We start from the raw sequence: 25,595 nt of genomic DNA on the forward strand, positions 1-25,595 counted from the left end.
ATCTGCTGGGGGGGGCAGCAGCATCGGAGCCAGCGATACAAACAGACTGAACAAACTGATCAGGAAGGCTGGCTCCGTGATCGGCTGCAAACAGGACACTTTTGAAGCTGTGGTGGAGAGGAGGTCACTGATCAAACTGTTATCTATCATGGATAACCCTGACCACCCTCTCCACCCCACACTGGTCCTACAGAGGAGCTCCTTCTCAAAGAGGCTTCGACAGTTTAAATGCCGCACGGACCGCTACAGGAAATCATTCCTACCACAGGCAATACAACTCTTCAACACGTCATCCCTGGGGGGTAGATGAGACTCTGAGACACCACAATATTGCAATAAGGGCAACCGGCACGATTGGTTCATTTACATTTTAGCATACTTAAACAGTTGCAGATTTTGTTTTTCCCATCTTGTACATATTTAAATATTTGTTCTTATATTCTTATATTTTGTCATTATTATTATTATTTCATGTATATTGTATGTATGTATATTTTGTGTGCTGCTGTAACACTGTAATTTCCCATTTTTTTGGGATCAATGAATATCTATCTATCTAAAGAATCACTACTTCTAGTGTATAGAGCAGCATATCTCCACCAGACTCCATGTAAATAATCACTACTTTTAGCGTGTATAGAACAGCATTTCTCCTCCAGACTCCATGTAAATAATCACTACTTTTATAGAGCACTATCACCAAACCCACCAAAATCCATATAATCTGGGGTTTTATTTATAAAACTGCATGTAGGATCCTTACGGAAAGTGTACGTACACCCAAAAGCCAAAAATAAATCAGCTCGATAAAACCATGTGCATGCACATCTGTATGTAATATTCTGTTTATAAATCACATATTACCTACAAGTGTGCATATGTGAATCAGCCTCTTATCCCTCCCTGTACACGCCCACTTTTCATTTTAATAATCTGTTAATATTTAAAGTATAACTTGTGTATATTTCAACCTGGACTCCATCCCCCCGTGGTTCTGTGTATGCAGAAGCATTTTGAAATACATTCTTTGAGGGGCAGGAAAAAAGTGTAAAGACCTCCGAACTGGAGTGATGTGAACACTGAGTTAATATATACATTTATCATAATTTAAACCATAATTTCATACAATAATAACTCAAGAAATGTACTCACTATATTAACACACACACACACACACACACACACACACACACACACACACACACACACAACACACACACACTTACTTTCTACATTTTCAGGTTTTTCAATATTAAAATAACGTTTATGAAAGAAAAGTTCAGTTATTGTTATTACTACACACATGTCAGGTTGATTTAATTATGTATACTCTATATTACATATTATTTTGTAGTTTTTCCGTTGTTTTTTATAACCGTTAAATAATTTATTTTGAATGTGTTCAGTGTTACAGTAAAAATACAGTTTTTTAAAATCTGTTGACCTACTTCAATTCTATTGGTTGCTGTTAACGTCCCGTCCAATCAGCTGTCGATGTGAGGGCAGAGGGGCGGGCCTTCGGCGACCGTTATCCGTGATTATGAAGAGAATCAGTTATCTTTACCGGGGCTGATTAGCTGCACTTACTGAACCAGACAGAAGGTAAACATTCATACATTCATTCATTTCCATATGTAAACATATGGAAAACATACATATGTGTGTGTGTGTGTGTGTGTGTGTGTGTTAATATTGTTTTACATCCATACAGTTTGTTAAAGTTATGATACCAATGGCTGTTAGCATCGTTAGCCCGTTAGCATCGTTAGCAGTTAGTGTAGCACAAGCTAAAGTCCTTGTGGAGGGTGACCAGACGTCCCCGGTTTCCGGGAACAGTCCCCGGTTTTGGTGACCTGTCCCCGGAAATGTCCCCAGTTTTCACTGTGACTGACAGACCTGAAATTGGAATGAAAGAAAGAAAACACTGACCCAACTGACCTAACTGGCTCTGTTAGCCTACAAGCTAGCACTAGCTTGTAGTCTAATAGAGCCAGTTAGTAGTTGTTTTAAGTGAGTGAGTGAAACCATAGACAGTTAAAGAAGTGGACCAACAGGTCCCGTTGTTTCCATGGAGACCAGTGAAGTCTATTAGAAGCGCTTTCCCATTGATGCTGAGCGTTACTGCGCAGCCTCCAACTGACGACGTAAATGTGACGTGAGCAACCTGTCTGAAAGTTGTAACGGTACGTAATTACTGCTAACTAACATGCTAGTTAACATTAGCATAGGCACAGGCTAATTACTGCTAACTAACATGCTAGTTAACATTAACAGACACAGGCTAATTACTGCTAACTAACATGCTAGTTAACATTAACATAGGCACAGGCGAAGGTTACTTCCTGGTGTGAAGCAAAAGGTTTCTTTCTATATGTGAGATGCCAGACTTGACCTAATCATTTCTTTAGAGTGGGGGGGGGGGGGGGGGACAATAGCCGTCCTGATCTACTCGTCACTGAGACAACAGATGATAATTAAACAGCTTGATATGGAGCATTCACCACTGAATTAAATCAAATCTTCTCAACCCGACTGCAGCATACTTTAGCATAAATACATTGTTTTTAACTCTTCATGACTCAACACTGTCAACGGGCTTATCTGCTAACGTTAGCTACCAACAGTTACCTTGGAACATTCCAGCAAATAGACCAAGCTTTAATGCGTTGCCTGAAATATATCTTCAAACAAACAAACAATTGCTGATTTTTATGTTTCTGAAATGTGATCATTTGAAGCTTTCCGTGTCGTACGTTAGGGAAAGAGATATGAATCCCAATTACTTTGGTTTCTATTGAAATCAGGATTATTTAACAGGATTCCTTGTTGTCTCTTAGAAAGATGTTTTCATTTATTAAAGTTAAAAACAGCTTTAACTGGGATTTTTTTGCTTCGTTCTTTTACTGTAGAAGAAATGTTTTGGCTTGTTTGTTTTCTTTAAACCAATCAGAATAGTCGTGGGCGGGGCTGAGCTCTGGACGCAACGACTTTGGCTCTGCTACATAGTCTCAGGAAGGAACTGTTCACCCTGATAGAAGAAACACATGTGCATGTCGACAGAGAGCAGACAGACACACACACACACACACACACACTATGTCAATGTGCTGCATCCATGGCTTATCAGTCTGTGTAACATTACTTCGTCCTCAACAATCCTGCTCCAATCACTCCCAAAACATCCCAGTTAGATATAAGATGGCTAATGTTAACATATTCTTTGGGAATCTTTACAGTTATTCCCTTAAAGAAGCGGCCAGGCCTGCCTTGTTGCACCATCAAAATGTCTTTCTGAACTTTCCATTTTCACACAGGAACATCTGGAGATGTTCTGCTAAATGAAGTGTGGTTGGTCCAGGCTACTGTGCATGTAGCTTGTTGCTCCAGTTAATGACTTTTGGACCTTACATTGTAGTAGTTCTTCCAGTCTGAATGCAGGAGATACTTGACACTCTGGAGTCCTATGGATTGGTCCCCTCATCAGCCCTTGCATTTTCTCCATTCAAACAGAAGATTTTAATCTAGTAAAACACGGTCAACTAGAATTCACTTACACCTCCCATTAGTTCTTCTAACCCTTGTATCTTTATCTCTGCATGTCCCCCCCCCCCCCCTCCTTGGGTCTAGTAAAGGCACCTTCAGAAGACGGCAAGCTGGCGACCAGAGCAGGAAAGGAAGGCAAGAAGGAGGAGGAGGTGGAAGAGGAAGAAGAGGAGTATGTGGTGGAGAAGGTTCTGGACCGCAGAGTGGTGAAGGGAAGAGTAGAGTTTCTGCTGAAATGGAAGGGGTTCTCAGAGTAAGTATGAGTCTAGAATATTAATGTTTGGTGTTCTTGGTCCTGATATACTGTGTATATATATATCATTATCATATAACTCAATGCATTTCCTTTATTTTCATGACTATTTACATTGTAGATTATCACTGAAGGCATCACAACTATGAATGAACACATGTGGAATTATGAAAAGTGTGAAATAACTGAAAACATGTCATATATAGTCTAGTTTCCTCAAAGTACCCCCCCTTTACTGTGATTACTGCTTTGCACACTCTTTGCATTCTCTTGAATGGTAGTCAACTGAAATAGTTTCCCAACAGTCTTGAAGGAGTTCCCAGAAAGCTCAGCACTTGTTGGCCCTTTTCCTTCACTCTGCGGTCCAGCTCTCCCCAAACAATCTGGATTGGGTTCAGGTCCGGTGAGTGTGGAAGCAAAGCACTCCATCACTCTCCTTCTTGGTCAAATAGCCCTTACACAGCCTGGAGGTGTGTTAGGAATCATTTTCCTGTTGAAAAATAAATTATGGTCCAACTAAACGCAAACTGGATGGGATGGCATGTCGCTGCAGGATGCTGTGGTAGCCATGCTGGTTCAGTATGCCTTCAATTTTGAATAAATCCCCAACAGTGTCACCAGCAAAGCACCCCCACACCATCACACCTCCTCCTCCATGCTTCACGGTGGGAACCAGGCATGTAGAACCCATCCGGTCACCTTTTCTCCGTCACACAAAGACACAGCGGTTGGAACCAAAGATCTCAAACTTGGACTCATCAGACCAAAGCACAGATTTCCACTGGTCTAATGTCCATTCCTTGTGTTTCTTGGCCCAAACAAATCTATTCTGCTTGTTGCCTCTCCTTAGCAGTGGTTTCCTAGCTACTATTTGACCATGAAGGCCTGATTCAGTCTCCTCTTAACAGTTGTTCTAGAGCTATGCCTGCTGCTAGAACTCTGTGTGGTATTCATCTGGTCTCTAATCTGAGCTGCTGTTAACTTGTGATTTCTGAGGCTGGTGACTCAGATGAACTTATCCTCAGCAGCAGAGGTGACTCTTGGTCTTCCTTTCCTGGGGCGGTCCTCATGTGTGCCAGTTTCGTTTTAGCGCTTGATGGTTTTAGCCGCTGCACTTGGGAACACATTCAAATTTTCCGGACCGACTGACCTTCATTTCTTAAAGTAATGATGGCCACTCGTTTCTCTTCACTTAGCTGATTGGTTCATGCCATAATATGAATTGTAACAGTTGTCCAATAGGGCTGTCGGCTGTGTATCAACCTGACTTCTGCACGACACAACTGATGGTCCCAACTCCATTAATAAGGTAAGAAAGTCCACTAATTAACCCTGAAAATGCCCACCTGTAAAGTGGAAACCATTTCAGGTGACTACCTCATGAAGCTCATTGAGAGAACACCAAGGGTTTGCAGCACTATCAAAAAAGCAAAGGGGGGCTACTTTGAAGAACTAGAATATAAGACATGTTTTCAGTTATTTCACAGTTTTTTGTTAAGTACATAATGCCACATGTGTTCATTCATAGTTGTGAGGCCTTCAGTGATAATCTATAATGTAAATAGTCATGAAAATAAAGGAAATGCATTGAATAAGAAGGTGTGTTCAAACTTTTGGCCTGTACTGTATATGTGTGTGTATGCAAATAATCTACAGCATAGATTGCAGCATTGTATCATGCCCTCAAATGATCAATGGATTGTCTAAAAACAAAGTATGAGGAGATGTTCTTCTGTCTGCACTCACCTTTCCAGTGAGGATAACACATGGGAGCCACAAGACAACCTTGACCTGGACCTTATCACCGAGTACATGCAGAAACACAAGGAGACGGAGGAGAGGAAGAAGGAGGGCAAGAGGAAAGGTGTCGAGGAGGAGGTAAGTGAAGGAAAGAGGTTACTCCAGACTGAAGAGTCCCAGAAATCGAATCTCAATATTGATGAATGCACACAGAGGGCTTCACAAATGTCTTTTAGGATTTATATATTATACAGTAATTCCTCAAAGAAAAACCGGTAGTCAATTAAACTGCGGCCCTCTGATAGTGCTGCATTACCATGGTTACCATGGTTCTGCAGCAGTGGAACTTAGACACAGACATGCTGTGAACGATGCTTCTGGTTTTACTTAGCTCGCTCCACCATGGCCCCTTACTAACTCACTCACTCTGTCTGTTGATATACAAACGTAGATCAATGGACATGCATGTATTTTTGGGGGGAGGGTGTATGAGGCCACCCCCCTTTCGACCAATTATTACATCTTTGTATGCAAAACCTTCTATCCCAGCCCAGGACCATTGAACTACATCCCATAATTCCTCTGCATTACTGGGTCTGGACTCAGTAACAGCATTTATGATGTCACCCTACAAGTGTTCTCTGGGATTGAGGTCCAGGGATTGGGCTGGTCCCTCCATAACATCCATCTGGTTCATCTGGAACCAAGACTTTGCTCCTTCCCGGTGTGTTTGGGTCCTTGTCTTGTTGAAAGACCCGTTTCAAAGGCATTTCCTCTTCAGCATAAGGCAACATGACCTCTTCAAGTATTCTGATATATTGGAACTGATCCAGGGTGGCCGCGGGTCCTTAAAAAGTCTTAAATCACGTTTCCTAAAATGAAATTGTCTCAAATTCAGATTGGGTAGGTCTTAAATATGTTTGTGTCATGTCACGGCGAAAATGCAGGCAATCTGTTGTCGAATATTTTTTCCCGGTAGGCTTTGCGCTGCGTTGTCGCGGTAACATAAGCCCATTTGTACATGTCCTATCCCCTGACCAATCGGCTATCCTAACCTTAACCACTTCAACTAATCAAGCTGCTTCGTGGGCGGGTGTTGGCGTGGCCGTAGTCAGTGACATTTGTAATTTCGCGGGATTTGTAATTTCGCAGCATGCAGGTGATACAGTAATTGTTGATAGCCGTCTAGAAACATGGGGGAATGCAAGTTCAGTGTCAAGTGGCTTGAAAACAACGAGTATTCTTGGTTAAGGTCGGTGCCTGAAAATGCTTATGAAGCAAACTGCGTTATGTGTCGGAAGATTTTCAAACTTGGGACAATGGGGATCAGAGCGGTGGAATCGCACGTACAAAGCAAAAAACACAGACTACGTAAAAGCACGCCACCTACCCGCCATCGCTAGATTCTGCTCCACCGCTAGCAACAATGTCAACGCTACAACGCTAGATGTTATGCGGGAAATCTACAACCAACGATGCCAGCTGACCTACGAGCAGTTTGTGGCTCTACGCTAACACTCCGAGCCGAGGTGATGGGGGGGCTGAGGACCGTGACAAGACACAATTCATACAGGTCAAATGACGGGACTGAAGAAGTGTTCCAAGCAATGCTTCCAGATTCAAGGCTTGTACAGTCATTTACCTCTGGAAAAGACAAGACCAGATACGTGGCTAAATTTGGATTGGCGCCATATATCAAAAAAGATCTCATCACAGAAGTCCAGAAATGCGGTGCGTTTGTAATTATGTTCGACGAGACACTGAACCAGAAAACCAAAAGCAAACAGCTGGACTTGTATGTGCGTGTATTGTTATAAATTGGTAAGGACACTCTTTTGGGAAGGCTTTCTCAAGTGCAAAGTCACTGTTTTGTTTATTATAGTATATGAATTGTTTTCCAAGTATATTCACAAAAGCTCAGGAGTAGACATCAAAACTTGAACAAAAATTGGTCACTTGGAGACCTGAAAACACACATATAGATACACACACACACACACACACATTCCCACACCGCAAAACACTCTTACACACTGCTGTCTACTCTCTCTCCATAATGAGTACTCCACAAACTGCAACCCATCCATCTGAGTCTCTCTCTCTCTCTGTCTGTTAGGCACACAAATCATATAAGAGTCTTTGCATTTTAAAAGCAGCTGGAATTGGCATTTACTTATTTTTTTTGTTCAAAAGGAACAGTGTTTTTTTTAATATTCACTTGTTATTTCACTTGATGTTATAACAATTTGTTCAAGGGACCCACATGTTCTGAAAATATTGTAATAATATAAATTAGGACAGCAATTACATTTTTGTGTTATGCTTTCAGATTACACACATTAAGTCAATGTTCTTAAACTCAACAGATTATTGTCCTTTTACCATACTGTTAATTTTGTGTTTACTTGGAAAGATTACTGTATATTTCCACTTTGTTTTTCCATTGTAAATTTGGTCTTAAATTTCATTTAGAATTGGTATTAAAAAGTCTTAAATTTAACTTGTTAATACCTGTAGCCACCCTGTGATCCAGGATCCCTGGTATGTGATAAACAGGCCCAACACCACAGTATGAGAAACATCCCATAACCAGCATGCTTTACTGTCTTCACAGTGGACTGGGGCTTGATTTCAGAGCAGGGGGGTCGGAGGACAAACTGTCTGCGGCTCCTAGACCCAAAAAGAACAGTTTCCCTCTCATCAGTCCCCAGAATGTTGCTCCATTTCTCTGTTGGCCAGTTAATGTGTCCTTTGGTTGTTTCCCACGTCGGTCAGGCTTTGGATGCCATTTCAAGGCATTTGAAATGATTTTGGCAGAACAGCTTATAATCTTCTGCACTTCTTTATTTGTTTTCCCCTCTCATATCAACTTTTTAATCAAAGTCCTCTGTTCCTCAGAGCAATGTTTGGAGCGAGCCATTTTGCTGAGTATTTCAGTGTGAAATGCACTATAACCAGCAGGCACAACATGTTCTTCCTTCCTTCCTTAAATATGTATATATACAGTATAGATTAATTATGGGCCATAACTGACACCTGTTTCTTCACAGAATCAATCAGCTCACTAATTGAACACAACACTGCTATTATTTTGAACATGCTCCTTTCAATGACAGATTCAATTCCACAGAATGAGCAGCATGCGTGTCATAACTGTTGGTTTGGCCTGTGTTTTTCAGAGGCGTCAGTGATGCTCAGCAGTTTTAATCCAGAGCACAGCAGAAAGCTCTGCTGAGCTTCAGAACTGCTTGAGGAAATGTAGCTTGTGTGGACAATACCACATTACACTACCATATTACTTACTTACACAATATACTGCTGGCTATACAAGTTTGATTTAGCAAAAACAACAACCTAAAACAAAAGGTCAAAGGTCAACTGGTGCCCCTCATTGCTAATGCCTATCGGGGATAATGGTTCCAATTTACTTAACTGGAGTAGAGCTGTTTCAGCAACATGAAGACAACACGGTAACCCCTACAGATACCAGTGAAAGCTCAAAATCTGTGGGAAAATGTTACATTTACAACTTTCCCGGCACAAAAATTCCCGGATGATCCCCCATTTGTTACCGGCTGGCTAAAGGGAGGCAACAAAATGGAGGCCACACATAAATTGATCAAAAGTAGTTTATTTATCACGAACTAACCAACACTGAATGTTACATTTCCCATAATGCAACTCCATAATAGTGATGTTGGCAGATAATTAACCCTCATGTCGTTCTCGGGTCAAAATGACCCGTTGTCCTACATCAATGTTCTTTTTAATTACCTAAATTACATGATTGATTCCACCCAACGCTCTTTTTCAAGTACAAATCTCTACTTTCATTAATTTTGGGGTGTCTTATTCAATTTTATAGCATTTGGAGAAAACGTTGAAGTGTTTTTGAAATAGTATTGAGTAAAAGTTGACATATTCCAGTCTGTGATTATCATCAACATCCATTCCTTTAATTTTATTCTAAATAATTCCTAATTTCTGCTTTTCTAACTCCAACATTAGGTATAATTTCCTATAAATGAGGTTTATTGACCATAAATTCCAAAAATAACTGTAAAAAAGTAAAAGTGAATAAGTTGGTGTAATGTATTGTTAAACGTCAAAAAAGTGACAAAAACTGAAGAAAATTTTAAACATTCATACAAAGCCTCAACAAAAGTGTTGATTTTCAATTTTGACGGGAAGACAACTCAAGGGTTAAGAAAAGTATTGCGTCAGTCAAACAATGTTCCATAGACATGCTCTAAGTCAGTGGTTCTTAACCTGGGTTCGATCGAACCCCAGGGGTTCGGTGAGTCAGTCTCAGGGGTTCGGCGGAGGTCAAGACACACACCCGACTCATATGATTCGTGATGACACGCCCCGCTTGGCCATCATCAGAAGGGTTCGGTGAACGCGCATATGAAACTGGTGGGGGTCAGTACCTCCAACAAGGTTAAGAACCACTGCTCTAAGTGTTGTTTCTAGTTTAAGATAGAGCTCTACAGCATGGCACCTCAATAACTCACTCTCTTGGTTTTTCTGTCTGTTAATAGAAACGGAGAGGAAGAGGAGTCAAACGTCACCGCTGTCAGCACTGTGACAAATCCTTCACAACAGGATATTTAAAGATTCATCAGAGAGTTCACACTGGAGAGAAGCCTTACAGCTGTGATCAATGTGGGGCGGCTTTCACACAACAGGGTGCCCTGAAAAGACATCAACGCATTCACACTAGAGAGAAACCTTACAGCTGTGATCAATGTGGGGCGGCTTTTTCTCAGAGTTGTGACCTTAAAGCTCACCAGCGCATTCATACTGGAGAGAAGCCGTACTGGTGTGATCAATGTGGGGAAACCTTTTCTCTGAGTGGTAACCTTAAAACTCACCAACGCATTCACACTGGAGAGAAGCCGTACTGGTGTGAAGAATGTGGGGAAACCTTTTCTCAGAGTGGTCACCTTAAAACTCACCTGCGCGTTCACTCTGCCTCGTTGTAAACATGTTTCAGAGCCAAGCTGTTTCCTCCTCCTCATGCCCTGATAGCTGTGTTGTTATATTCTGATCTTCTCTCCACATTGAAGGCTGACCAGCAGTAACTTTATCTTCTGACCAACATGTATGTTATTGTGGATCAGCTGGACTGTTTTCTGCCTTTCCTCAGAACCCTTTACCATTTAGGCACCAGAATCGGTGCCTGAACCCGTTCTTTTAAAACATATTTTTTAAATGTATATGTTTAAATAAAAAAAGGGAGCACAACAAGACAGCCAGCAACATTTAAGAACAGCTTGTTTATTTCTATATGGTCCAAATTAAATGTAAGAAAAAATATGTAATAACATATTTCTCTAGTAAATTGCTGCTAAATGACAAAACAACCACTAGATGGAAAAAGGCAGCGCTGGTGTTTCAGTAGCACCGAAAATGAGGCCCCAAAATCCCCGTTACTATTCGGTCCGATAGATACCGGGTGTTACGGCACCGGTGCCGTACTAGCATCGGATTTTGGTACCCAACCCTAACCACAATGTACCCGCCGTGGGAAGGAGAAGGCCCAAAGGAGAAACATTAAGACGTTTAAAGATGTTGTGATTGGAAAACTTAGACATGTTGAAACTTTTTGATTTTGTAAAAACTTTCTTCTCATCTCTAGAAACATACTTTTGTTTGGCTGACAGAAAGTCATTGTAATTTTTATTTATATAGTGGGTTTGGGATGAAACTATGAAAAGTTTGGAGTTTAGAAAAAGCGCAAATTAAATATTTGTGTAAATTGGTCCTCTCATCATTACCAGCACACTAGAAGTTGGCCATTTTTAATTGTACGCTCTCAAGTTATTGTTGTTTTATAGTTAAAATAAAATAAATTAAACGAGGCCTCGTGCTGGTTATTTGAGACTTGATATGGTGGATTTATCCTTCCTGCCCTTTCTGTGTTTAAACTCCTTGACAAAGAGAACGTTTCCATCCACTAAAAGTGTTGAAAGACTCAGATTATTATGCTAAGTGTGTGACAACATTATGAGGGGGGGATCCCTACAGAGATAGAGCTTTTAGTTAGAGAGTAAGATCCTTTTAGTTTTGTAAAATTCATAGTATAGTATGTCAAAAAATCATAAAATGTCATAAAAAGTCAGTCTAGTATGTCGAAAAATTTAAATAACACTTTATTAAGTGATAACCAGGCACTGCTGGGATTTGGACCCAGGATCTCCTGTTTACGAGACAGGCGCTTTAACCACTAAGCTACAGCGCCTCCTGCAGTGAAGCCCGTCTTGCAAGAATACAATGAGCTAGTGAAAAGGGTTCCCTCCATCCATCCATCTTAGTCCAGCAGCTCCAGCAGGGGACCCCAAACTGCCCTTTGCCGAGCCACATAAACCAGGTCCGACTGGGGGATCCCGAGGCGTTCCCAGGCCAGGTTGGAGATGTACTTTCTCCACCTAGTCCTGGGTCTTCCCCGAGGCCTCCTCCCAGCTGGACGTGCCTGGACCAGCTCTCTACGGAGGCCCTCAGGAGGCATCCTTACCAGATGACCCAACCACCTCAGTTATTTACACCAAGTACCTCCATAATGGCCATGCATCCGTGTTCATCCCCAGAGGTGCTGTGGCTTAGTTGGTTAAAGTGCCTGTCTAGTCAGCAGAAGTGCCTGGGTTCAAATCCCAGCAGCACCTTGTTGTTGCAGAGATTACCTGTACTTGTTTTTAAGTTGCCTGCCAATCAGATGTTGTTGTGGGCGGGGCATTAAGTCTGACTCAGTGGTGAGTGAAATGGAGCAGTTGACTGACACAGAACTGTAATGGAGCCAAATTAGCGCATTTATTATTAATTTCATTAGTTATCAGGCAAATAGAACACCTGTGGGCATGTTATTGGTGTTTCTGTGTAAATGTAACAAGCAATTTTCATTTGCTACCAGGTACTTTCACAGGGATTGGGTTGATGATGACACGCCAAAGAGGTAATCTCTCCAACAGCAAGGTGCTGCTGGGATATGAACCCAGGATCTCCTGTTTACTAGACAGGCACTTTAACCACTAAGCCACAGCACCTCCATGAGCAGGTGTAATGTTAAGTCTTAATTTGTCTTTTACCTTGAATAAGCTAAACATACAGCATACTGACTGGCAGATTTGGGAGTAAAGTGTTACAAAAGTAATGCAAATAAAGTAATGTATTCTTTTTTGCTTTAACACAGTAATATAACGCATTACTAATTACATTTCAGTAATATTATACTTGTTAAAACAACAAGAAACACAAACATTAAACTAGAGCCAGTGAAGCTCGGTCCACTACTGACTGGCAGTATTGGGAGTAATGGCTTAGCTTGCCTAGGCTTGGCGGATCAATCCTATCCAGTCAGTCTGCAGAAGAGGTAGAAGTACCTGGCAGGTCTCTCCCTTCAGCAGTTTGAGAACGCCAGCACACTCCTTCCCATTGGTGCTGATCATCCACATCTCACCCCCATAGAGCCAGTGAAGCTCGGTCCAACAGATGGAACACTCACCATTCGAAACAGACTTGGGGGGGGAACGTTTCAGAGCCCAGCACGGATCGTGCAGCAACAGCTACGGCCGCAACAGTGCCTTTTGACGTCCACTGTTCCTTCCAACATGGAGCTCTTCCAGATTGTTGAGAATCTCTTGCAGCTGAATGTGCTGCCATACAAAAATGAGAAAGTGGTAACCAGGTCAAGACAAGACCAGGAGGCAGTAAGTCTGCTTGAAGAGAAGACTACGCGTGTGGAGGTGGACAGAAAACTCTGCTATGCTGTAACAGTTTAACTAACTCGTCCGGCAAGGGAAAAGTACAACGCATATAAATTAAGGTAATGGGTGGATCTCTGATATCTATCGGCTATAATTTAAACATATAAGTTCAGATTTTTTTGTTCTGCAAGCTCTCACCTTTTTCCCAATATTTCCCTTCATATGAGTCAGAGCCAGCAGCACTAAGGAAGAGCAGCCTCTCCTACGGCGAGTGGTGGCGACCCACGGGGAAACTTTGGTTTCCCAGTCAGTTCCAGTAGTACAGGTGACAAAGTGGTGGATAAAACGAGGACTGTGTGTCGCCGTTGTTGGTACGTGAGTGGAAATACATCCAACGTGCTAACGCATATCCAACGCCATCACACAGACATGCCAATCACTGGAACGAGACAAAAAAACTGTCCAACGTCTCCTCCCTACAGTGGTTAACCAGCCTTTAGACACAAATACAAATAGGGCCAAAAAATCACAAATTTACACATCACCTTCAATGCCCCGTATCCACTCGTAGAGTAACCTGGCTTCAAGTATTTGCTGTATGTACTCAAACCTCGTTACAACACGCCATCCCGTCCACCGGGACTTCAGCGGACCGTTCCACCCCTTTAATACATGTCAATCAAGCTTAGCCTGTAAAGGCCACACAGTCTGATTAGTTAAGTGAAAACACCTGTGGGAGTGGAACATGGATGTGTAGAGATGGGCTTTCAAACAATGTACCTTTTTGACATGTCAAAATAGGAAAAGCAAAGCTAGAAATAAAGAGGAGTTATGGCTTAACTCAGTTTACATTTTTACACAGGACATAAGGCATTACAAAGTCAAGAAAGTAGATGTAAACCCTTTCAAGTAACCTTGTTCACCATGGACTAAACATACTTAAAGACTGACTATAACTTCAGTTAATTAGAAAGCTTACCATGTTTTATCACCGTCACTCATGTTAGTTTTCCATATATCTGCTACTTTCATATTCCCTTCCTCATTGCACCATAAAGAAGCAAAGAACGATCATCAATGACAGAGAGCATATGAAGTGAATCATTACTCTCTGTCAGCTTCACGCTCAGAAAGGAATATCACGACTCATCATCTTGGTCAGCGAGACCAAACACTTTAGAAACACATTCCTCAAGTCAGAAACTCTAGAAATGATCCCTGAAAGTATAGTCTTGGTTAGACTGGGGGGGGAAACTGCATCTCATTCACTGCAGAGTGATTGTCACTCAGGGTTCAGAGGGACAGAAGCTAATCGTTACGTGCTCCAGATGACTCTGAGGTGAGAAAATCTATTTAGACCTTTAAGAAGACCGATATGTAGATTGAATTAGATTTTCAGTCACTGTTGTCTCAATACTTCAGTGTCAGCCTACTTATTCTCTCCAATAAATGCTCCAGTCCTTTCTTTGCATTAATTGGTCTCAGAATGTTGCGGGTTAACCACCACTGTTGATTATTGGGTACAAAAAGCAATCAAGATATGTATATATATCATTTTTTTAAATGTCTCCAAATAATGTTAAAAGTTAGTTTTTGGTAATTTTTAGTATTCGCTGGTTTATTAAGTCAATTCGGCGATGACGTCACACTGGGGAGCGAAGTCTCAGCCTGGCACTAGAACTACGGTGACTGACTGGGATGAGGAAGAGGAGGAAAAGCCAGCAGCCAAATAATTAACGAAATAACGAAATGGGCATATTTGTGTTAACCATGACATGTGGGACAACAATGGGACGGTTGGGTTTAGGAAGCAATAACGGCACTTCTTTTTCCCACAGCCCTTTTTTTTAGGAGCGTGGGTAGCTCAGTCGGTAGAGCATCAGACTTTAATTCTGAGGATCCAGGGTTCAAGTCCCTGTTCAGGCATGCAATTGCACATTTTGCTTGATGCCATGATAAATTGTACACTTTGGCAATCCTTAACACTTTCAGACACTGTATCATTTAAGTAACATGCACAATCTTAAAAAGAAATGTGACTGTTTTTTATGCAGGTTTGCATCATAACAATGCGGGTGCTATCTCTAAATGAACAATGGGGAACCTACATCCATCTTGATGGCACCCAAATCTCTGTGCTGATCTCCCTGCTTGGATGGCAAGTCATCTGGTGGATTTTTCCGTCAAGAGGAAGCGGATCAAGAGGGAGAGAGTTGTTTATTGTACCAACTAGCAGTAAAGTTTATTTGTCTGGAGCCATAAAATTGCATTAGGTTATCAACGTTTTCAGCGAAAAAGAAAACCACAGCTCAAGTCCCTGGTAAGGCAACAGCTTGATTCTGGGATATGTATGAAGTGCTCGCTATTGTCATCTGTCATGCAGGTTTGCTGGATGTTCACAGTCTGCTAGGCGTGGCCATGATGAGTTGTGACTTTGAGCTTTTAATTAACCTTTTGGCCAATTTTCAACCAGTTTGGCAATAGCATTTGTTTTTGCATTGTGCAAATTATGGTCTACCCTCCTGCTGTCCAGAAGACCGTGATCATGGCAACAGCTCAATGGTCTTCATTTACTTGCACTTTAATCTGTAGTTCAGCAGATGGTTTTTTCCACAGTCACTTGCTTTAGAAGCCTGGGTAGCTCAGTCGGTAGAGGTTCAGACTTTTAATCTGAGGGTCCAGGGTTCAGTCCCTGTTCAGGCGTAGAGTTGCACATTCTGCTAGATGAGTTGTCCATTTGACGGCCTGTATGGACATGGACAAATTGACACTATCATATCATGTGTGTTCCATGCAGAAGTCTTTAAAAAGAATTGTGACTGTTTTTAAAGCACGTTTGTATCATAACAATGTTGCTGGTAAGTCTAAATGAACCATGGGCAACCTACATCCATCTTGCTAGCACCCAAATCTCTGTACTCATCTCCCTGCTTGATAGTATGTCCAAGGACATACCATTTATGTTCTATAACCCTTTTCATTGGTTAGCTACCACTCTTAAATAATTCCTTTCATTGTATCAATCTCAGAAATAACCAAAGAATGACAAATTCCATTCATGTGCTTGTGTTCAACCACCTGTCACTGTATTTTTAGCAGCAGTAGTGTTTTTTAGTTTTTTTTAAAACACATGCACCGTGTGAGGGTTGAACTCACAACCTTCAGATTATCAGACTGATACTCTGCCTACTGCGCCAACGAGGCTATGAAAGACATTGCAATGGTTGGGAAAATCTCAGAAAAACTAACAATTTGGTCGTCAATCTTAATAAAAACAATGTATGTGGAGACCTATGTTCTCACACAAAGGCTAAGATCAACACTAGATGCTTTGTAGTGACCCCATGAAAAGGGGAGACAAAAGACTGTGTGCAAAGGTTGTATACATGTATGCAAGGTGTATGCATGGATGAGTGTGAGGTATGGTGTCAGTGATTTATGCTGGACAGTGTAAAACTAACAAAGATGAGGGGGAGAGGTGCTGGACTGAGAGCACCTCTAGGGCAATCACAGATGCACAACCAATAATAAAACACTACTGAGTGAATGCGTTCAGAAAATGAAGAACATTGTTCAGAAAGCTTAATGAAGCTTCATTTGACCATAACTATTAACCATCTGAAGCTGGTAAAAGGTATGAGGTACTCATGCATAGCTAGCCAGTGATTTACCTGCTGTAGATGGTGGTCGGCATGCCAACGAGGCTTGGCAATTTGCAGATGGTGATTCAGAGGAGATGTAACAGTTTAAAGTAACTTAATTTTCTAAATTGTCCGCCTACAGTGCCAACGAGAGCTCTTCTCTAATAATACCGGGTATGCAATAGCTATTCAACTTCGGAAGGTATTGTTGATCTCAGAAACAACGATAGACAGCACCATCTTATCACAACGCCCATGTTTGTGTTCCTTCAAAGATTGCAAAAACATTCATCTGAACTCGCAAATCAATTGATGAGATTTTGGAGGTCAAAGGGTCAATGTCAAGGTGACTGTGTCCTCATGTCTGTCCAGCCGATTCTTGTGAATGCAATATCCCTGAACGCCTAGAGGGAAGCACTTTAAATTTGGCATACATAACCACTAGGAGTTGCGGATGAACTGATTTCGATTTTGGAGGTCAAAGGTCAAGGTTACTGTTTCATTAAGTCTCCAGAAATGTACATGTATTTCTCCTGAACTGGTGATGGGGATGCTTTGGGGATGTAAAGCCCCAGTGGCCTAATGGATAAGGTACTGGCCTCCTAAGCCAGGGATTGTGGGTTCAAGTCCCATCTGGGGTGAATTTCAGCAGATTGGCACAATGGAAGTGTCCTGGGCCTCTGACCCAGAGGTTGATGGATTCTCTGCTGACTCTGATTTCCATGGTGAGATGAATAATGATATAACTGCTGGAAAAGTTGTTGACAGCCTGTGAAAAGTGGCAGATTAAAAAATTGACATCCGCTACCCTGACTTTCCAGTGATGTAGTTGGGCTGTTTGAAGGTTTTGATCATATCCATCGGTTGCATGGATGGGACATCAATACCCCGGTTCTATTACCTGATCGCTGTCTTGTCTTTGTTGACTATTTGGGCTCACACCTTAACACACCCGAAGCATCTCAGCCTAAAATCACGCTGCACCTCAAAGGACTCTCAAGCACTCCCAGCTCTACGTTTGCAGAAGAGCGCCTTGTTTTCTTCTAGCTTGGGAAAAGGCTTTAGCTTATGACAAGGTAAACAGATTGCACCATTGTGCTACTCATTAGTGTGTCCACTTCAGTTATGTATTGAAGCACATCCTTAGAGCTAATGGCCCTCATTTATTAACCTAACGTACGACAGGCTTCACGTGAGATTCATGAAACGTTTGTATCACACCAATCAGAGCGTAAGAATGATCGTACATTGATAAATGCAGTGGCTAGAAACGATTGTAATTTAAATATCACGCCCCAATATATTCTCAGTTTTGAGGCCTCGCCTCTATTATTTATGACATGGCCAGACATAATCCGGCTAAGAAGCGGCACTTTTCAGAGGTGGGGATTTAAAGCCTGATATCCCAGGTGCTCTGGTGCAGCCAGATACCACCAGGCCCAGGGGAATATGCCGCCTAAGAAAAATGCAATCCTACCCGATGAGAAGAATAAACATTGTGAAAATAACGAAAATATGAATACAATAAACAAATACGGTCATTGAACATATTGCTGCAGTCTCAGTCTTTGGATGGTATAGGTAGCGCCCCGTCAGACATGTCATGATATAGCAGGTTCTCATGACTGAGAACCTGCTGTAGCATGACATGTTTAATTTACTATATAATAATTTTTGAGACAGGTCCTACTGAAGATATGTTGGATCAGTCAGGATGGCCGAGCGGTCCAAGGCGCTGCGTTCAGGTCGCAGTCTCCACTAGAGGCGTGGGTTCAAATCCCACTTCTGACAACTAGTATTTTCATTTGGAACTAATGTCTGAGAGTTGATATTGGGAATAAAGAACTTAGCAGTTCTTATTTAAGAGGACATGAATATGCATGAGAAACGCAATTCCAAGTGCAGCGTTTTGTGAGCATCTTTATTGTCAACACATGTAAAGTTCCTTAGGGGCCCGTAGTGGATGAAATGGTAAAACACTTGGCCCCGGATGCATAGAATTCCTTCCATATTGAGAGACAAAGTTTGGGTGTCCTGAAAAAGGGTCTTGAACTCTATCTCGCCGACCTCTTTTTTTTACTGTTTCTTGTTATGTCACGGCAAGAAGTATTATGCTTTCGAGCCGTTTGTCCCTCTCTACATCAGAATCAGAAATAAAAAAAACATCAAACATAAGCAGTCTCTGTGGCGCAATAGGTCAGCGCAGTCGGCTGTTAACTGAAAGGATGGTGGTTCAAGTCCACCCAGGGACGTTTGTTGCTTAAATAATCTGGAGTGAGCCAACTCTGGGATTTATCCTTCTTCAGGAGACTATAGAGCAGCCCAAAGATAACCCAAGTGGTCTTATGTCTATCAGAAGATACAGTTCTGGAAACCATGTACATATTAATCTTTACAGTCATCAGAGATGGGAAGTAACGAAGTACAAATACTTTGTTAACAAAATAACGAAGTACAAACACTTCAATAACAAAATAACGAAGTACAAACACTTCATTACTGTACTCAAGTAGATTTTGCGGATATTTTTACTTTACTCTTTTCTTTTTTTGGCGACTTTTTACTTTTACTCCTTACATTTTACTACAATATCGGTACTTTCTACTCCCTACATTTTACAAAATTGGCTTGTTACTTTAGTTTTGTACTAAAGGTTGTCTATCAGGTGTGATTTGGAGTCCATGTCGGAGAATAGCGCGGACACGCGCCTCACACCACGAGCAGGCGCACACGGCACACGGAGACAAAAGTGAGAGAAAAGAAAAAGAGACTAGCTGTCTGGAGGATAACCAGTTGAGATCGTGTGTGTGTCTTTGAGAACTGTAAGTCATATAACTGATGATGTCAGTTCATGTAAGCCTGTTGTTGTATTGGTCTGTAGTTCTGGTACATTTAAAAGTTAGGTTGTTTACGTTCTTCTACTGTTGGCTAGGTTACACCTGGCTGTTGATTCGATATAATGGCGATTGTTGAACGTCCTTGCTCATTAAGATAATGTAATTAGTAGTTGGTTTATTGTTATTATTTACTAGCATATATGATTCCTATACATTGTGTATGGTAGCCTTTACAATGTTGTTTATTTCATGTATTACCACACACACATTCATAGCAGAGCTGCCCCCCCCCCATGTTTATACTGATGATTGATTGTAATAAAGCAGTAACAGAGTTGTCTCCGTCTGTGTTTTAACAGACACACCTGGGCCGAAGTTGGAAACCACTAACAGCTTTAAATCCAGTTCTAATCTAGTCCTCAATAAATTTCAAATAATTTCCCTGGAGTTACCATTACAAAATTTAATCTAATTAAATTGGAACTGTTATGGAAGTTTCTGTTCAGCGAGGGAGGAATTTGTTGTGAAGAAGAGACCTTGTTGAAACAAAATAAAGACAGGCTAGAGACTGGATTAAAAGTTTAGATATTCGGTGAAAGAGTTTAATTATTTTCTCGAGAGAACAATCAAACAAAAAATGACGAGAATAGCAGTTCACAATGAAAAGAGTAACAGAGTGACACCACAATTCTGGTAAATACAATCAGTAATACACTTCTTTATATGCAGTGCCCCCAGAGGAAAACAACCCTTGTTTGGAAACCAGTTTAATCTCAAACATAACAATCAGTGGACCTCAGGCAGACAGTTGGAGCTCTTACGTATTTCTGAATCTGTCCCTCGTGTGTCCAAGTGTCTTGACCGGTCATTCTATCTTAGCTAAAAAAGGACATCTTGTCTCTTGGATAGGCTCTGGTCTCGACCTGGGACCTGCTATGATAAACACGTTCTAGGCAACTGTTTCTGTCAGGCTCCACGTCATCTATCCTTGGTGGGAAAATGCAAAGTCATAACATATCCAGTTGTCTCCTACAAAGAGATCACACTGAGGACAGATACAGGAACCAAATACTCTGAGAGGCATTGAAGATATTATTATGAATATTAATATGAAAATCATTGGTTACATGTAATTTTCCCATTACATTCCCCCCTTTTGATTACATACTAATCACAACACAATTGAAAATTACTGAAAAGACAAAAAATGTTTTTGTGATGAACCTCTTAGTTTAAGCTACCACCACATCTTAGTCTAAAAGAAGATGAGAAGTAAAATGGAATTTATGAATCAGGAACTACTGAAATTTGGAAGCTGAGTCTGAGTTAAATTCGTCGTCTTTGTAGGTGGGCAGATCAACAGACCAAGATCATCATCTTTTACTTGCACTGCCTGATACTGAACCCTTTCAAAAGTAAACAAAGAAAATAATCATTCATATTAATGGGATAATACAACAAATGCTTCAAAACAGAAACAGATCACAGAAATTACTGGAACCACAATATTCCCCATCCAAGCCTTCCACCCCTCCCCAAATATCCAAGCGCCCCATCCCCCCCGAATAAGTGTGAGGGACATCTTGAGCCCTAAGACTAGTGGCGAGTTGGTTTAGCTGATGGACGGTGTCAGTGAGGTTACCTTCAATGTCTGGGATTAATGCGCAGCATTGATCACCTAATACATGGCAGTGCCCCCCCCCCCTGAGCTGCTAACAGTAAATCTAGACCCATCTGGTGCTAAAGTAACATGTTACGCATAGCTCACAAGGTTTTAGGAAAATCGCTGAACCCTGCAAACATGACGGCGGTCAGATTTTCAAACTTTCATGTATCTTATCAATATCATGTGCGTTATTAACTAAACCCTACCACGGAAGAATTCCTGAGACAAATTTGCTACTGTAACTCATCATTTTACATTAAGCTCTTAAAGTAGAGTGCAGTCAATGCACAAATAGTTAATTAGGTTTAGCACGAGTGTTTTTATGGGTGAAGCCCGTTTCTGTGAGTGGGGAACACTTAATCATTAATCAACATTAATCATTGATCCCTACATCGTGTGTAAATTTGCTGATTGAACCCAGTCATACGTTGGAATATGAATGCGTTGTCTTTGTCAGAAGAAAGAACTCATTTATTTTGCACAATGTTAATCATTTGAGTTGATTTTGTCATTTTCGGACTGAAAGTAATCGCATGGTTACAACAGAAAGGTAGTTGATGCATTAGCTACTACCATGAAGTCTGTTGTCTTAAGGTTGTTGCTTTGTTTATATTTCTCAGTTTGCAATACTGTCTAGAGAAAGGTGAAGAGCGCTCTGCTCATTTTAACCCTTTATTTGATGACTGAAAACTGAGTGTGCGAGTTTACCGTGCATCTGTAGTAACATTAATGGGAGAAGAAGTGGTGTTAGAATAAATTATGTCAGATTTATCTCTATCATATCTGTCTAACAACAAAAATGGTGCCCCCCCACAAACACAGACAGAAAACAGAGAACAAGAATACATCTGTGTCATACACCATGTCTGTCTCTTCCTGTGTTCTTCCATCGTCACAGCGAGTGCTGCGCCCTTCAGGGTGTGCTGTGTGTGTGTGGGTGGCTGGTCGATGCAGTACCAGGCTGTAGATCAGGCGGTCTTGCTTCTGGTGCCATGGATTTCTTCTGGTGTCAGAGGTTCGTCCACCAGCACATGACACACCGTCGGAGTCAGTCTTTACCACTGCCTCGTTTCTGGTGAGTTGTGTTGCAGCGTTGGTGGCACAGAACTCCATCTGTCAGGCCACGGATTTCCGGGTGTCTGGCGGGACTGGCTTGTCCCCTGGTCCTGGAACCCTCTTGCAGTGTGGTGCGTGGATCCACGGAGCCCTCTCAGCAGCCTTCACTGCTGTGAGTGACCAGAAGAACCTGGAAGAGACCTTGCCAGCGTTTGGATTGCCAGTTTTTCCTCCTGTAGTTTTGTTACGACCACGAAATCTCCTGGCTGCAGCGTGTGGAGCGGTCCTTCAGCTGGCTGGGGCAGGGCAGCAGAAACCTGGATTCTTATGGCAGAGAGAGCAGAAGACAGTTGTACACACTACTCTAACATATCATGCTCGCACAGAGCTGATGAGGGAAGGGGTGCTCTAGAAGCTTCTAACCCCCACACTGGGTGGTCTGCCAAAGAGAATTTCAAAAGGACTGAGGTTACTGCGCGTTCTTACCCTCATTCACATGTACATAGTTTTGTTCTTAACGTGCCGTTATCACTTGACAACCGACTTGATATTATTAATAATATATAATATAATAATTTCTGTCATTTAGAGCTTTTGCTAACACTGAAGCAGTTTGTTCTGAAGCGGGAAACACCTCCACCCATTTTGATCAACCATCACCAAACAAAACTTTTTCACCTGTGACGGTGTGAGATCTACAAATTTCATCATGATATGTTCAAATGCCTGCTTTACAAAATTTTCCTTTTCTGCAAATGATGTGAAGGCCTTTGTGTACCATGTTTTCTTTAACAATACTAGCACTCGCCCCTTTGACACATGGTCCCATGGGCCCATGTGTCAACTTTGCAAAATGCGTGAACAAATGGTGTGGAAGGCAAGGTGTTGAATCCGGCCCCTGCCAGACATCCTCTTTAAAGGTGCACTCTGCCCTTTTCCACTGTATTCTGCAGCTACTGATTCTGCAAGTGAAAGATCAGTCAACTGCACTGTGTGTGTGCAGAACATTTGTATTAGCCAAGCTAAGATGGAAATAAGATCAATTGGTGATGCAAAATGGGCTTACCATAAGACTTCAGGAAGTGTCGGTGTTTCCACAATGCCCCAAAATCATGTACAACCCCAAAAGGCGTACCTGGAGTCTGTGTAGGTTGTAACAGACGAACCTTCAGCCAGTTTTACATGCTTCAGTGAGAGCAATGAGTTCAGCAGCCTGCATAGAGAAGTGTTTGGGAAGAGGTTTAGAAATTAAGGTTTCTGAATCTGATACTACAGCAAACTCTACCTGTCCCTGTCCGGTGTCAGGGCAGCGTGAGGCTGACCCATCCACATACAAAACCAGATCTGAGTTTGGCACCGGTGTGTCAGTCAGATCTGGGCGCGGAGCACAGGTGTGTTGCAACTCAGCCAAACAGTCATGCGGCTTTCCCTTTCCTGGCACAGGCATAAGAGAAGCAGGGTTAAGCACTGTAAAATGTTTAACAGTGACATTAGGCATATCAAGCAGACACGTGTGTAACCATAGATAACGTGCTGCAGATAAATGTGAAGGTCGTTGCTCCAATAGGACCAGAGAAACTACATGTGGCACTAACAATGTTAATGGAGCTAAAATAGGCAACAGGCCTGAGCCTGTCACCGTGAGGCTGCAGGAGAACAAACGTCATGCAGTCCAATGTCCACCCACTGTCTGAGTGAATGGAAGTTCAGGGTTTGGCAAACCTAAGGTTGGAGGGTTTTGAAAAGCTTTTTTAAGACTTACAAACGCCTAGTCCCCCTTGGTCGTCTACGTGACATGGTCATCTGAAGACAAGTTGTTACCATGTATTATGTCAGCTAAAGGTTTAACTAACTGAGCAGAATTTGGGATTAAAACACAACAATAGGAACACATCCCTAGAAATGACATAATTAGTTTCTTTGTTTCAAGTTTTGGGAGAAAAACTATTTCTCAATTTGAGATAAGGACAATGTTTTCCCTGACGCTGAAATGTCCTGACCCAAAAAAATGCACTCCTTTATTCACAAATTGCAGCTTGGCTAAACTAGCTTTGTGCCCTTCTGCTGCCAGGTGGCACAACAGTGCAATAGTGTAATAGTTAATCTTTCAAGGCTCTCTCTCAGTGCTTCGTTGTAGACAGTTGGGCTGTCAATAAAAATCCTTATCCTAAACGTGTGAAAGTGTACCATCACATAAGAAGGCAACCCAGAAAGGCTGTCTTTGTTCACTGGACAACTGAAAAAAGCGTTAGACAAATGAACAACAGAAAAATATTGTACCTCCCCCCCCCCACTGGAATTCCTTGAATTTAGTGTACGGTTTGGCACATTGGGAGCACGTGCGTGGACCGCTGCATTTACTGCTTTGAGGTCCTGAACAAAACGCCATTCGACCGGTTTTCCCTTATCACGAATTTTCTTGACAGGGAAATAGGCGTGCGAAACAGGTGAATCAGGACACGGAACAATAACACCTGCTTTCAAAAGAGTTTAAAACCGGCCTGATTCCGTTAATTGCTTCTTGTTTCAGTGGGTACTGAGGTTTTTGGGCCTGAAATCTGAGCGAGGAGTGATGACGACAGGCTGACAATTTTTATGAGCCCCACGTCATACTTATGCGCTGCCCACAGGTGATTCGGCACTTGGGACAGCAACGGAGAGATATCTGAGGGTGAAACAATCACAGAATTTATTCAAAAACGTGCGTGTGTGTGTTTCAGCTTCTTTCCGCTGGAACACACTGCGTGTGGCAGTCACCCGATGCGACAGGAGCTTCCGATAAGCTCCCGTGGAGGGGGAGGTGTACCCATTCCCTTCCACGGTTCCAGTAAAGTCAGTCAGTCAGCTGGTCACAGTCCCGGACAAACTGTCCCAAGTTTCTCCACTGATCTGTAGGAGATTTGGACAAAGAAATATGAGCACGTGAATGTTGAACTCTGAAAAACACTCTCTGTTTTTCAGTCAAGTTTACAGCTACTGCACATTTGTTTTCATGCCAGTATAAGTAAATACACTCAAGCTCATCTGCTTCTTCATTGGAAAAAAAAATCTTCAACAAACATGTCATCTTTTCCTGATAAGACAAAATAAGTGCCATGTAGGTTTAGTTCTGACATGAAGTCAGCAAGGGGTTAAATCACATCTCTGGCCTCATGC

At 41.9% G+C, this 25,595-nt stretch overlaps 5 non-coding genes across 5 annotated transcripts; 2 read left to right on the forward strand and 3 right to left on the reverse strand.

The window, feature by feature from the left end:
• Positions 1-11,707: 11,707 nt before the first annotated feature.
• Positions 11,708-11,780, reverse strand: trnat-cgu (transfer RNA threonine (anticodon CGU)). Its single transcript has one exon. It is a non-coding gene; the product is annotated as a tRNA-Thr (tRNA).
• Positions 11,781-12,506: 726 nt separating this feature from the next.
• trnat-agu (transfer RNA threonine (anticodon AGU)) lies at positions 12,507-12,579 on the reverse strand. Its single transcript has one exon. It is a non-coding gene; the product is annotated as a tRNA-Thr (tRNA).
• Positions 12,580-14,260: 1,681 nt separating this feature from the next.
• On the reverse strand, positions 14,261-14,473 carry LOC116683515 (small nucleolar RNA U3). Its single transcript, XR_004330565.1, has one exon. It is a non-coding gene; the product is annotated as a small nucleolar RNA U3 (small nucleolar RNA).
• Positions 14,474-17,448: 2,975 nt separating this feature from the next.
• Positions 17,449-17,521, forward strand: trnar-ccu (transfer RNA arginine (anticodon CCU)). Its single transcript has one exon. It is a non-coding gene; the product is annotated as a tRNA-Arg (tRNA).
• Positions 17,522-18,588: 1,067 nt separating this feature from the next.
• On the forward strand, positions 18,589-18,671 carry trnal-cag (transfer RNA leucine (anticodon CAG)). The gene has a single exon. It is a non-coding gene; the product is annotated as a tRNA-Leu (tRNA).
• Positions 18,672-25,595: the final 6,924 nt, after the last annotated feature.

This window comes from Etheostoma spectabile, unplaced genomic scaffold, assembly GCF_008692095.1.
Source record: "Etheostoma spectabile isolate EspeVRDwgs_2016 unplaced genomic scaffold, UIUC_Espe_1.0 scaffold00019025, whole genome shotgun sequence".
In the NCBI taxonomy this organism is placed as follows: Eukaryota; Metazoa; Chordata; class Actinopteri; order Perciformes; family Percidae; genus Etheostoma; species Etheostoma spectabile.